This window comes from Hyposmocoma kahamanoa, unplaced genomic scaffold (assembly GCF_003589595.1).
Source record: "Hyposmocoma kahamanoa isolate Upper Pololo Valley unplaced genomic scaffold, ASM358959v1 120, whole genome shotgun sequence".
NCBI lineage: Eukaryota > Metazoa > Arthropoda > Insecta > Lepidoptera > Cosmopterigidae > Hyposmocoma > Hyposmocoma kahamanoa.
In genome coordinates, this window is record NW_020653415.1 from 3,138,325 (window position 1) to 3,153,938 (window position 15,614).

The following is a 15,614-nucleotide window of genomic DNA, read 5'->3' on the forward strand; positions in this document are numbered from 1 at the left end:
ATGTTGAAAAAGAACTGCTGTCGCATACATACTCAGAGATGGACTCACGCAGCCACTAGGTGGTTACTGGAGAACGATCTGCGTGACTTGGACGCTAATATGTGGCAATGGTCAAACCGGGATCTGTAGAAGTCAAGAGGAGAAACTTTTGCCCTGTAATAACAGACTAATTTTTTAAAAATGCTATGACTTCCTGCTAGCTAGTGTTTAGCTAATAAGCGCTTTCAGTTAATACAAAGCGATACCTCAGCTTGCATTGAAAGTGTGACGCAAAACAAACAGTTTAGTGAAAAGTAAATTTTTTATTCCTAATGTAACTCGACTTGCCTTGAACTTAATGCACCTTTACACAATGTTGCTTAACAAATATGTATTGTAAAAATATGAAATTTAGATTATAAAAGAAATTTTTAGGTGAAAATTTATCCTGACACGGCATAAATGTTTTTAATATGACCCCTAATATAATACATTAAGCATGGTAACTTCATATAAACGTAGCAGCACGGCTTGTATTTGTGCGGGCCCACCACGCGCTGTGTACAGACGCATACATTTGCATAATCTCACGGCGCTCTCGCGTTGCATAGCGCGGATCATCACACGCGCCATTAATTATAGAATGGATGCGATCGCTTGGTTTAATAAAAAAGACATTAAATACCTAGTAGATGTGATTATTGTTGTGTTTGTGGTAGTTTAAACTAGATACAATTTGCGATGCTGGTATCTTATCAATACGTAAGTACCTACACCAATTAAGTCAAAGTCAATGGAAATCTATGGAATATATATATATTCTAATGGAATCTGCCTTACGAACAAGCAGTAGAGTTTAATCAAAATGACGTTTTCAATGGGAAGGAATTTACTTACCTATGCAATAAAGATTATTTGAGGTTTGAGAATATATTTACATTTAGCTATAACAAGAGCGGTAACCGCGAGTAGCAGGGGTAAACGGGTCACTACCAGAACCTGTATATTACTTTTAATATTATGACGTTGTTCACATTAACTGAAAACCAGCGCTGTGGCCCTGCCGCTGTATTAGCTGAGTTAGGTCCTTTTCAGTGCAATAATACACTTTTAATACTAATTATTAATATTGTATTGTGCTGAATAAATTACTTATTTTCTTTTCTTTCTTTCTTACATTAACAAAGGTTATTTCTATATACGAAATACTGTGATGAACACCTTTAAATTTTTCAAATTATGTTTGTGTAGGTACAATAATAGTGTAACAACTCTGCGCTCCGAGCGCAGTGTAGGCATTTTTTACGCGCCAAACACGCGGGAGTTGCCCTACTTGCACTTATTATAGTATGGTAATGAACGACTAACGATGAACGACTGAAGAACTCATACTTATCGAGTTCTTAAGTTTATTGTTACACATTGTACATGAAACTAATTTTTCGAATCTTATTCGCGTAAAATTTTTTCAAATAAAGCAACGATTTGGGCCGTTTATAGGTCCTAGACGTGACTATGTGCTTGTTTGAAACACCAAATAGTGGATTCATATTTTCAATTCCTATATGTTATACTATAATGATTTCTATTATTTTGTAAAATGTAAAATTTTGCTCTCCCTAGCTGTGTTTCTTATGTTCTTTATAGAGAAATTTGTGTCACATCCTCAGGTTAAAAAAAAACAAAAATCAAATAATGTTGTCGTTGGTTTAAACGCTATTCACGGGGAGCCGAAAAAGAAGAAAGGTAAATAATTTGCATGAAGTGACAGAAACACGTGATATCCTCATCTGTGCTTTCCGTCAAAATACACTGCAATTTCAAGACCTGCAATCTTCAGAAAACTAAAAGTGTCAATTAAAAATAATCTGAAGCAAACACAGCTTGATAATTTCTCTTTGTAAAAAATTAAACTTGACAAACTGGCTTGAATTATTTGGAAACGCCATTTACTTTTTTTTGTTTTAAAATATGGTAAAAGGTGATTGGCAACTTTTATTTACTGTAATTCCAAAAGTGGCCAGAGTTGTTTTATGATTGTTGTTATACATATAAAACGGCATGAAAAAGTAAATCGATTTAAATTACGGTCGCAATTATTTAACTTAATAACGTGCACGTTGCACAACGGCAAAAATAAACAAATCTACGCTGTTTTAAATTAAGAGTACATTTTAAAAAAATCAAAAGAAGATTCAAGCTCAACTCGGATGCGCTAAATGTCAAGGTGAACCGCAAGATGGCGTTATGAAAATAAAACAAAAACGTCAGACGAAAATGGGCGCGCAAAATACAGCTTTTAATTCCAATCATTTGCACTCTTATTTTAAAATCCTAGGGCGTTATTTACACTTCTTTTTGCAATTGATACCATACCATTAAAGGTATTTCTTTTGCTCCAATAATTATTGAGCTCGAAGAATCTAGTCGATATGAAGATTACATTTTAAATCCATTTGTAAGTGTAGGGCTTAAATCGACAGTTTGAATAAATTAAACATTAAACCTTTATATTCTCTGATATCAAAACGCAGGGTTTATTAAGCACTTATGTATTATGCTATATAGCTTTTTTTAGAATGCTTAATTCAATTGATAGTAACCAACCATACCTATTTATAATTAGGTACAGGTTTATTTTAGTAATAATACAATTGTTTGAATGTGGAATGTGCTTTAGAAATTGTTTCTATTATACCGCTAGATGGCATTGATTTTTCGAATTATTTTTTAAATCGCGGTTTTATAATTTTCCCTGTTACCTACTAAGAAATACCTGCACGTGGTAATAAATAAGGTGTAATAGGAGTTACGACTTTAAACGTCGTGAGATAGAGTATCGTAGAAAGTAAGTTGTGACGGGCTGAATTTACACTGAATAATCTCAGTACAAAGTACTAAGAAAAACCAACCTCAAAAGCCATTCATCCCCTAGTTTACCACACCCTTAGAGGTGAAATATTTTCCTCAAATTACACAAATACCGGAGTTACCGCATAACATACACACAAAAAAAACATGCAGTGGAATTGAGAACCTCCTTTTTTTAAATTCGGTTGGAAAAAGTTCAATACAACTTTCTGTGAAACAGTTCACCCAGGAAAGCACTGTCTCCATACGTAAGCATTACTGCGTTCCACTTTTGAAGGATACTTGTGACTCATCAACGTATGTATCAGAGTGACGGGCGCAGTGGCAGTATCGCTGTCTTTGCGATTTAATGCTCCAAGTGGCACTGCAACAATTATGAGTAGGCGTGTCTCTTACCACCAAGCGCACGACTCATTTGTCCCGTTACTTGGTAACATAAAAAGTGATTGCAATAAACAAGATGTTGTTTAATGTGATAATGTAACTTGTTTCCACAATGATAGTAGCAAATAAATTATAAGAATGAATTTGATCATGTTGTGATTGTTTCTATCAAGAATCTTGATGTGCGCGCTTCATTAGCGTCCATTTTATCAGTGCGTAATAGGTAAGTATACGTATTGAACTATAGATACCAAACTCAGTATTGTGTTCCAAACATGAAGTTACATACTATGCTGCCCTCTGTCATACCTAACGCATGTAACTTTCTCACCTAAAGTTATTTTTGCTAAAAAAAATATTTTGCTTATCAATACAAGTGAAATTATATAAATTATGATATAAAAAAAACCGATTAGAGGTTGTAGATTTTGTTTCGTTGATCACAAATATGTTATTAGATCAATTTCGCTAACAAGTCGAGTAAGGAGCTGCCCTCTATGTACATTACTACTACTGCAATACGTACACTACCTATTGTGAAGGTTTTCTTATCTGATTATTTATTTATTGTTGAGTTATGTATTGTTGTCAGTGGCTCACTCGCCCGGGCTTGCTGAAAATCAGCGCCACGAAACGGTTTAAAAAAAAGCCTTTTTGTGGCTAAAGCTGAGCAAGTCCCGATTGCACCAGACACGACACGCATGACAGTGAATTAGGTGCATGCATTATCAATTGTTCTAATTTTTTTTTTATTCTTTTATTATTATTATTATTATTGTATCATTATTTATTATAGCTTAGTTGCATATGGGGTAAACTTCGGCCTGCTTCTGTTGGCCTGGTAACGCGTTATCTTTGGATTGTTTGGGGTATTAAACGGATTGGTGAAAGTATGGCGGTGTTCCTTAGGACAAGTAAAAGTTGCTTGTATGTATTGCTTACTATTATAATACCACAACGTTTACTGCATAAGACCGTTTTCATAATCGCCACACTATACACAAGGCTGCTTGTTAATCTTCAAGTGACTCTATAATCACCGAAAGACATGGATGGATACTATCTGTATTTTCTCGCTTCTCGTAAAAAAAAATCATTTTCAATTGTTATTATTATTGTTCCTCTGTTGTTTTGTTTATATGCGTGTCTGTGCTTGTGTAATAAACAGTTTTCTTTCTTTCTTTCCTACATTCATCTGTTTAATTTGAAAAAAGAATAAGTTTAAACGTGTTCTAAAACTACTTCGATTAAAAGTTCTGATATTATGTGGCCAAAGGTTCATATCAACGTTGTTATCATAACTTGAATCTTTTTTTTAGAGTTCGTCTAATAAAAATAGTTACTCTTGCTACCTTATTGTTAACCGACTACAAAAAAGGGAGGAGGTTCTCAATTCGTCTGTATTTTTTTTTTGTATGTTACGCCATAACTCTTGTACAATCTGTGAACCGATTTTAACGATTCTTTTTTACTTGGAAAGAGGGTACCTTCGTATTGATCCCATTTAAATTTGAAGAAAACATTCCACCGCTAAGGGTGGTAAACTAGGGGATGAAGCCGGGTTCACGCACTTCCCGGTAACCGATTTCAATAAAACTTGCCAAATACAATATAATATAATAGTTACTTAGTTATGCATATAATTTAATGAGAGTAGTGATGGTACATACTTACTTCGGAATAACAAATAAAGGTAAGAAAATTTGCAGCAAAGGGGGTCTACATTTATGGTCGTATATAAAAGATTCCCCTCGTAACGGTCGGCTGTATACGTTTTAAATAAGCACGAACAATTTTTCTATATAAAATTTTTATGGCGCCAAACAACTGGAAATTCGAGGTTTGTGAAGTGTATCTAGTTTATTATCATAACGCGGAGGTCGTACGGCTCGTGAAGCCCACGTGCCTACTGCCGTACCTGGAGGAACGTTTTATTATTTTTACTTTTTTTATATCAAATTGTTATTATTATTTTCATAATTAGTTTTCGCGGTGCATTAGTTCTAGCTGTATAATACCGTGTAAATATATTTACAATAAATAAAGTAAATTAACAAAAAGTAAGTCTTACAAAAGTGTGCTGTTGAATCCCTGATCCAATGTGTTTTTTTTCTTCCATGTTTGTGCGATCTGTTCGCGTGCTCACACTCACGTACGACATTACATTAACCAGCACGCGAGATCCAGATCTGTACGCACCCTAAAGTTTGTTGATGCGGCTGTTCCCTAAGGTGCGCAAGCTTTTTGAATTTGTTATTTTACATTGTTTAACATTGAAAACTAGGTAAATCTTTTTTCTCGGATCAAAATCGCATATGTTAATTTTTTTTTCAAACAAACAAACGTTACGTTTGCGGCTTACAGGTTTCCATGGTCACGGCTGACTGGCTGAAAACGTACGCGACTTATACTTCGTTTTTTTTTTATCTGGCATCTTTTGGGGGAAGAGAAACGTTTCTAAAGTCACAATTTGCACATTTTCGACAAATATATGTACTTAAAACTAATAAACAAAGACAAGTTTAACATACTTCAAAATTCGTATAAGACTATCTGTTCTTCCTAGAGCTCAAAACATTTGACTCATAATAAAGCATGTTCCTCTTAACCTACCTGACCTTAAACATATTATCGTGTCATTTATAAAGCGACATGCAGAAAGCGGGTGCGGGTCGGCTGCGGTCCCGATATGACCCGCGCCCGACCCGCACCCGCTTTCTGGGTGTTTCACGCTTTAATGTCACTTGTCTCATATTTTCCCATTACTGTAATTTATTGCCTAAAAAAATGTTTTGTCGCTCCTTGTTCATTTTCGGGTTTTCTAATTCTAAAAAAACGAAGTAGAAGAAAGTAGTTACATTTCCAGTGTGTATCAAACGCGACAACCAAAGAATTCGATATTCAAAATCTTAATGTAAATAGAGAAGTAGATATTTTAGTGTAGCTTTGAAACAGTGCCAAAATATCACCATCCAATCACACAGAGCCAAGCGAGAAACGTTTAGCGGTGAGCCGGTTCCGCGGGGTCAACACTTTCTCGCAACATCCACGTCGGCCTTTTTCTAATATTTCGCTTATACGTAACAGATATTCACAAATTCGTATTGACCACAACTCTATTAGGACCTCTGACAAGTCGGGTTCTTAGATTTTCGCGATTGGTATACATTGGAAATGAGTAATGCATTGCACTACCGCGTCATGTCAAGTTACAAAAGGTAATCGGACAAAAATCAGAAAATAATTCAATCAATATATCAGTGAAATAATAAATAATTTGTATTTTAAAATCGTTAAATTAAATCGGAAAATTGTTATATTTTTAATCTGATAAGCAAACACCAACCATACCACGTGACGTCACACAAGCAAAGAAAAGTCACTGCATTCACCGTTTGTTTTTTGTTTTTTCTTTGTTGAGGACTCAATCAAACAAAATCGTCAAATTCTCACAAGTAACAAGTGCACATTGACCACCTATGTCAATGACGTTACACGTTCTTCATTGACAATATGACATTAGTATCAGTATTGCCACCTCACCTGTTTCTGTCGCCAAACAGTGAAGTGACCATAATTGCGTTACGATTTTGAAGAATAAGAGTGATGGTGAAATTAAAGACACATGGGGCTTGTCAACTTAGCATAGTTGCAGTGGCACTGCAACTGCTAAAGACAGGAGTGTCGCTTATCACCAGGCGTACGACTTGTACGTCCTGTCACTTGGAATCAAAAAAAAGATGTAGTATGATTTCTTTTTCTAGGGATTTGAAAAGCTTCATTTAAATAAAATAATAATAATATTTTTCTTGGGTGTATTTAACCATTATGGTTTATTTTAAATACTTTCTGAAAGTTCTATTCCTTATTGTCGATTGTTATTATTTTCCAATGTGAGAGACGACCTTCACCACTAGGCACGAGGGTTACTGTGGAGTAAAGCTAAAATTTAACCTAGTTTAATTATACTGCCATCCTTATCCTATTTCCCTGTCAATCTTTAATCTGGTAACTACTGTAGAGATCTTATATCACTCATAATCATAGTGATATACAATCTCTAGAGTAGCCAGATATGTTCACTGACCTACAAATCATGCCATATATAGATCATCAAAGCTGCTTTTATAGCATGAAAGTAACAAAAATAATAAGCATTACTTAAAACAAATTATTTATACGTTAAATTTTATAACTTTCCTATATAAGAATAAAAGGTATCAACTAATTTCGTTCCTAGAATCTTTAAACCACTATTGGTGATCCACCAAGGATGCAAAACGACGTATCTAATTCTTAAAATATGTGTAATGTCAAGGGTCATTGCTTAATGAACATTAGAATAGCATGTCAGCTGTCGCCCGCTATCATTTCTCTCGTAAAGATTTCCATGGATAAGCGTCTGTCATTTGCAATTAGATGTTTTTATTTTTCGAATTTACATTCAAACTAGCTTCCCTTATTTGTTTGATATTATAATCATGCGCCATAGAGATTTCAAAATACTGACGTTGAACGTTTTAGTTAAGGCTATAATACAAAACTAACATAGCTATAAGTGTGTGTATCTAACAAGTTATGGATTGAAATTATATGAAATAAAAAAAATATTATTATTATGTTATTACTAACTTTGCATTCTAGAAACATTTTAAATCTGAGTCTGTTGTCGCCATCTTGATTGATAATGACAATGACAATTGATAACTGTCATACCCTGTATGGTTGTTATTAGTGTCATCCAAAAACTGCATTTGCTAGGTTAATGTTAACGTTAGAAACCTTCTGCATGTGTTTGTATATACTTTCAACCTTTTAGGGTCAAGTTTGTTCGACGAAACTTCATGTTAGCCTCGTATTAGTACATACAAACTTATAAATGCTGGTGGAGAAATTTAATACCTATGTATTTGCAAGTAAAATATGAACGGAATGGCTGACAACAAGGCAGCTCGTGACTGCATTGTTAACACAGTACCTGCTATTATTTAAAGTCCAAGCATCAGGGCTATTGATTTTACGGAAATGAACGAATGCATTGTGAACCATTTTCACAATTTTCTCGCTGGTCGGTTAGGATTGCAATCAAAAGTGTACCTTAACATATTCGTTTAAGGTTAGGCGGTGACTTTATTTATTCGAAACACCGGATATTTTTCTTCAAAACATGCCCATGTTGTTATTAGAACATCGTCGTAGTTGATTAACAAGTTTTCCAACAGTTTATATATAAAATTCACATTTGAAGTGACGTTTCATAGAATTATTGAGTTTCTCAATAATAAATTATATTCGCCTATTTCATAAAACTCGATTCAATTTCGAACTTGGACTTTAGTAAATATTATTGCAAGTATGTTACTTGATTTAAATATCACATGATACACGTTAGAGCTTCTTATGATAGAGTTCGTCCAAGGAAGTACTGCCACCTTACCTATTTCTGCCGCCAAGCGTTACTGCGTTCCGGTTTTGAAGGATATAAGGGTGCTGTTAGAATTACAGGTACCTACATGGGACTTATCAGCTTATGTCTTGTCTTATGTCAGCAAGGAGACGGGCGCAGTGGCAGTGTCCCTCAGGTCTTTGCGTTTTGAAGCTCTGAGTGGTACTGCAACTGTTAGGCTCAACTCACACTGGCGCAGAGTCGAAGCGTCGCGGCGCGGCGCGTCATGTTTTTCGCCTATAGTATATTCATCTCTATTTTCCCATTATTAAGGTACAAATTTGTGTTATGTAAATATGGAAACGCGTGTCGCCGCGCGTTGCCAGGCGTTGTAGTAGAAAAACAGGACGCGACGCGACGCTTCGATTCTGCGCCAGTGTGAGTTGAGCCTTATGGACAAGCGTGTCGATTATCACCAGGCCTACGACTTGTTCCTCCCAACATTTGATATCTTAAAAAAAACAGTCTGAAGTGAGTGGGAACAGTGTAGTTGTTTGTTTTGACTAAGAATGCATCTTTTTTTTAATTTATTGATTCTGTGGGATAAAGCTTCTCCCAAACTTCATAAAAGTACTAAATTAGTACAATGACTGATTGCGCGATCCTTATTTTATTTTACGTCTAAAATTTTTGGTTAACCTGCTGGTTGAATGAACAATGAAATGGATCTGTTTACCCAGGTGTCAAGTACGCAAAGTACGCTGATAAAGGACCAGTCAACATAGTATTGTTTTCAATGTAAATTTTTAACCGACGTCAAAAAAGGAGGAGGTTAACTCCGGTATTTGTGAACCGATTTTCATGATTCTTTTTTTGTTGGAAAGGGGGTACTTCCATAGTGGTCACATTTCATTTTGAAGAAAATCATTCACCTCTAAGGGTGGCTGTTCACGCATAAAGATTCATTTTTATAAATAGCACCTAAATTTTACTTAATTATTTTAATGGTTGATTTTACTATTTCTCCAATTCAAGGCGTTTTTCTCTCAATGTACTTTGAGTAGTAAGAACCGATTTTTATTATCTCCAGTGTCAAGTCCTGTATAGTGGCGAACTAGGGGATATTTCAATAAAACTGAGCAAATAGACGTAATTCCACGTACTTATGAGGTCGGTTTTTTTAGTACTCTATACTGAGATTATTATATTGACAATTTTGGATTGTGTTGGCAATGGGCTGGCTGTATCTGTCGAAGAACCGATAAGCGATTGGGGGAAAGGAAATCACGGTCCGGCAAATGTACTGTAGGATGCACTCTGGCCAGATGGAGTAACGATCTTACATTACGAAATAGAGCATATTAAGAGAGGCGTATGTCCAGCAGTGAACTTCGAGAAGCTGATAATGATGACGATGATGATTAGTAGCAGTAGAGCTCCGTGTGAAAGAATCCGTTCAGGAAGTAGGTACTACCTTACCTATTTCTGCCGCCTAGCAGTAATGTAAGCGTTATTGCGTTTCGGTTTTAAAAGGTAAGGGTGCTGGTGCCGGTAACCGGCGAGAGGGAAACCCGGGGGGGTTCTAGTGGGGTAGTCCCTCCAGTCTGGAGGGAGAGTCCCCACATAACTCCTGAGTCTACTTGGGCTCAGGGGTATCCATAAAGATTTCCCCCCCGTCAAAAAAAAATAAAAATAAAGGGTGCTGGTGAAATTACAGGCATATGGGACTTTTCAACTTATGACTCAAGGTGACGGGCGCTGTGGCAGTGTCTTTGCGACTTAAAACTCTGAGTGGCACTGCAACTGTTAAGGACAGGCGTGTCGCTTACTACCAGGCGCACGACTTGTTCGTCCCGTCACTTGGTATAATAAAAAAAATATGATGATGATAATTTGTTATTTAACGTCTTATTTGAAATACTTTTAAACTAAAGTACTTAATCAACAGATGTCGTGAACGCTGTCAAACAATATATCAACAACAAAACTCAACAAGATTAATAGAGATTTAAAGCAGAATCGTGTTATGAACCTTTGCCGTCCGGTTTTGTAGTAGAAGTGGCTTAAACTTTATTTTTAGATTAAAAGAAACTTTAGACTAACCAATATTTTATAGGAAATAACTTAATTATTACTCTTTTTAACATACGACAAAGTTGTTAAATAAATACAGGTACGTACCTATGTGGGACATAAATAGTAAATAGCTGAATATAACGAAGTATATCATAATTCATTAATTTGTGAAAACACAAATTACTATAGAAGTTGACTTGTAAAAAAATAAGTAGGTATAGTTTCACGCACACAAGTGCGATGCGCCACACATTGGGCAGACATAATAATGTCCATGTCAACTAAAGGTATATTGTACTTTTTCTCACACATACTTCAAAAGACTAAACTAGATATAACATGTTGTTTTTTTTTTATGATATCACACAGGCGTAGTACCTATACACGTGATTCTTATAAGTCAGTCAATGGTTTAAAGACAACTCAGTCAACTCAATCATGCTGTCTAATTATACTTAAATTAATTAATTTTATTTTACTTACATTATTGTTCTGTGCTATCACTTATCAGTATTATTTTAATGTAAGTTGAAGAATATTCCATTCATCCATTCATCCAATGAAGTGCTACCGAATTGGCTGCCTGATTCATTACTTTCTTGACATTGACATTTCCTTGAGAACTAAAAAGAACTTGAAGACGCTTGTTGGATATTCTAAGATTATCACATAAAATATTGTTTCGAAGTTGCAATATAAATTATGATCTATTTCAATGACTGTTGAATAATTTTCTAAAACAAGTGAAAATGGGTATTAGGTGGAAGTTGTCTGTCTCTACACCAGAATTCATCAATATTGGTTCAGGGGTTTAGACCAGGGTTGTTGCTGATGCAGGTTTTTTACACATCAGCGGACGCGGATGCTGATTTTACGTACTTATTTAAAAAAAACACGAAAAATGTACATTATTACTGAATCTGTCTGCATGAAAAAGCTTTATATTTTCTTTAGTATTGTAGGTATATGTTATTTCAATAGTTTTGTGACATGTATTACCAAAAGAATCAATATAATAAATAATAATAAATAAATAAATAAATAACGCACACACTCAACATAGGCCCGCACTAGGGAAACCCTGTGTCACGGGTGCCATGGACACACACATAGACAACCACAAATTACACCCAAACTCACGAGAGAAATAAATGTAAGCCATACAAACATTTCTCTCGGCCCGGGAATTGAACCTGGGACCTCTGCGTGGCAGTCCGGCATGGTAACCGTTCGGCCACGGAGGCAGTTAATATGCATGAAAACATTCAATCTGCCTGGCTTAGTCGTTGTGGAATTTTATCAAATATATTTTATAATATTAGTTGGGATTCAGTTGAAACAGAATATAGATAGATATCGTTGGACGCTTGGAAATACGAATATTGAAAACCGAACCATGTTAGACATAATACATAATGCTTTTTACATAGCCTGTACGATTTTAACATAATATGACAAGTACTTTAACAGCAATTGGAGGTGTAACGGTATACACATATTACATAAAAATACATATTAATTTCTATAATTATAAAACACAAGCAAAAACATCTCCATTTGCATTAGATTAGTGCTTTATGGCCATTGCCAATCCGTCTTCCAAATGTAATGATTTCTCTATTAGTTTCTGGTTGGCACATACGAGTAGATACAAAACATTGAATTATTATGTAGTTAAGATTTATTAAAAGATAATTTTAACTTTACAAGATTGATGGCAATCGGTATGATAGGAAACGAAAGACCCGTGTACCCGAGTCAAATAATGGAATAGATTTTTATATGTTATACTACACCTTCGACTCGTTAGACAAGAGGCTGTTGCATGTGGCCACTGCCCACAACGTTAGGTCCGGAATCTGTTGTCTTAACGCCTCACTCTCGACACACTCTATTTTCGTATTATTATAATAAACATCTTCAGTTGTCGCACATGTCTAACAGTTTGGTGAAGGAACTTTTGACATGAGACATCCGAAATTGTACAAGGGAACGTTCCCGAGCGAAGCCTAGTGGAAGAGATGACGCTCTTGGAAGAACAAGGAATAAACAGATAAGGTATTACAAACAGTCTCAAAAGTGTTTTTTATTCGTAAGAACTCAAGTGAGATTCTAATATGTTAAGTTACAAATTGTATTCAAACCGCCCCTGACATTACAGGTAGGTAATCACCTTTATTTGAGGTGAACCACCATGTGAACTCTGTTATTTTAACTGGAAATTAAACCGCACGTAGCTCATCAATCAAAATAATGTTATTAAATACCCATCTGATGAGTGGATAGCAATTTATTTAAAAAATATTGTTATTGTGTTGTTATTAACTAAGGTAGCGATGAAATAACTTATAGGTAATGTACCAGACAATTAAATTCCGACATCGCAAAGTAGCTAATTACTTGTAGAAAACCTCAGATTAACACAATAAAATCTGGAAATACTCCAAAGAACAATACTAACAAGCAAGATCGTTTCCTAAATTATTGATCCAACCAGGAATCGATTTCGGAATCTTTTCATCTATCCCCAAGAGTTTATAATCATTATGCCATGCCATTAAGGTCGTTTCTAAGGGTACGATTTTTAGTGATCAAGACAATGCTCGGTACCAATTTAAAAAAATTGTGAAACCTTTTAATAATATACACTTTTTTATTGCTACCCAAAACATTTTAGTAGCAGTTCGTCAGTCCAGGCACGTACTACCTTACCTATTTCTGCCGCCAAGCTGTAATGTGAGCATTACTGCGTTCCGGTTTTGAAGGGTAAGGGGCTAGTGAAATTAGGTACAAGCACATGGGGCTTGGCAACTTATGTATCAGGGTGAGGGGCACAATGACAATGCCCCTCGACTCTTTGTGATTTAAGAGTCTGAGCGGCACTGCAAAAGCATATGGACAAACAGGCGCACGGCTTGTTCGTCTTGTCACAATATCATAAATAAAATATGTCTGTTACTAATTCAATTATTAGAATAAAAAGGTGTATCTACAAACATCAGCGTTATGTATAAATGTAAGCGTAATTTAGTTTAAATTTATGTAGTACATAGAAAATGAAAGTAGTCGGCAGAATACACAGAAGTCGTACAGAAAAAAAATTACCAACTTCCTCCAGTGCATTCGGTCTTCGGAGGTGACTACTTATCAACCAATGAGAACCTTAACTTGTGCCAATCAACCGAGTACAATGAAAGACCGCCTGGGATTGATATTCAGTCTTTTCGGGCTACTGTTTCCACTAGTTATCTATCAAAAGAAGTTTGACAGATAATTACCGGAAACGATCATTTAAATGGCAACACTGTCAAAAGTTACACAGTAGAAACAGTGATAATTAAATAGGAAAGTAGATAATTTAGTAGAAACTTGAAGGCTGGAGCAAAGCAAATTTTCAAATTTAGAGCAAGCTCTATTTAAGATAGAGTCGACGTGTTTTGGTTGGCCAATCTGGTTTAATTCCCGGTAGAGCAAATTTAGGAAAATAAGACTCATTTCATTCCTCATGTTATTTACGTGGAATTCCTTCTTAGAGACTAGATAATAGGTGCAATTGTCTGGCAGATTTATTATTATTATTTTCAACAGTTGTGTTTACGGCAACACTCATAGCCCCGCACCAGGGTAACATTGTATCGCGGGTGCCATAGGTAGACAACCATAAATTACACCCAAACTCACGAGAGTAATAAATGTAGGCCATGCAAATCTTTCTCCCAATCCGGGAATCAAACCTGTGACCTCTGCCCAAGCGGAGACTGCCAACAGTCTAGAATGGTAACCGTTAGACGAAGGCTGTCAGAAAGTACTTTGAACCTTTTTTTCAACAAAAATATAATTTACAGTCCTTTCTAGAAATATATGGTCCTTTGTGCACGACACCATCCTCTTTAAAGACAACAAGACGAAAAAGAAAACCAAAGACAAAGTATCAAAAATCATACAAAAAGATAGTGCGGTCATACACAAGTTGACTTAATCAACTTTAGTATTTCCTGAAGTGATAGGTACTTCGCAATGAGGTCAACTATTGCACCTCGCTTTTGTGTAGATAGCTGTTTTATGCAATGTCTCTTTGTATGTAATAAAGAATACCATATTACAACATTCGGTAAATCAACAGTAAACAGACTTATTTTTTTTAGCTGCTTTACAAAGAAATACCAACTAATTAACAAGCAAAAGCAACGTACTGAATAAGACATTGACTTTCAAAGAGTACCGCATTCGCACTGTTCCACAGTGTACAGTAATTACAGCAATCTGGACAGCAATTAATTCGCAATTACACTATCTTGATAGACGGTACCTTCGTGTGTGATTGTTTCAGTTCATTTTAAAGATTCTAACGCGTACGTAGATATCCCTTGTTGTTAAAGAGTAAAGATAAGGGGATGCTGATAAGCAATAACGTGTTAATAACACACAAAAACTCGTAAATTGAGACTTTTAATGCCAAATTGCAGCCTGTCATCTCGTCTGCATTTTACAAACATAAAGAAGCTGATTTAAAACCTCCAAATATTAAAAAAATTATAAAAACTTTTGTCATAAATCCATTCTTTAGGCGCCATTTTCTCAAAACTACGATCATATTTGGTTGACACGTTATTACTTAACAGCGTCCAAGTAGATACGAAATACAATTAGTTTATTCGGAAAAAGAAAAAAGATTATAGATTATGAAGTTGTTTAAAAATTTTGTCGTTGTCTTGGTTCCCCATCTGTAAAATCCTTGATTGACACACGCGCATTTTGTATGTGCCACCAACATATACATATTTTCGTTAAGTATTTAATATCGTTGCTAATTTTTGATTTTTTTATTGATGTATTAAATATTCTTTATTGGACATTAATATTTACAGTAACTATGTGATTACAATCACATTTTATGGTACCATTTCCAAGTATGTAC

At 35.3% G+C, this 15,614-nt stretch overlaps 1 protein-coding gene across 2 annotated transcripts in view; it reads right to left on the bottom strand.

The window, feature by feature from the left end:
* Window positions 1-15,614, bottom strand: part of LOC113240121 — a 146,698-nt gene that overhangs the window by 129,793 nt on the left and 1,291 nt on the right. The gene's annotated exons all lie outside the window — the stretch shown is intronic.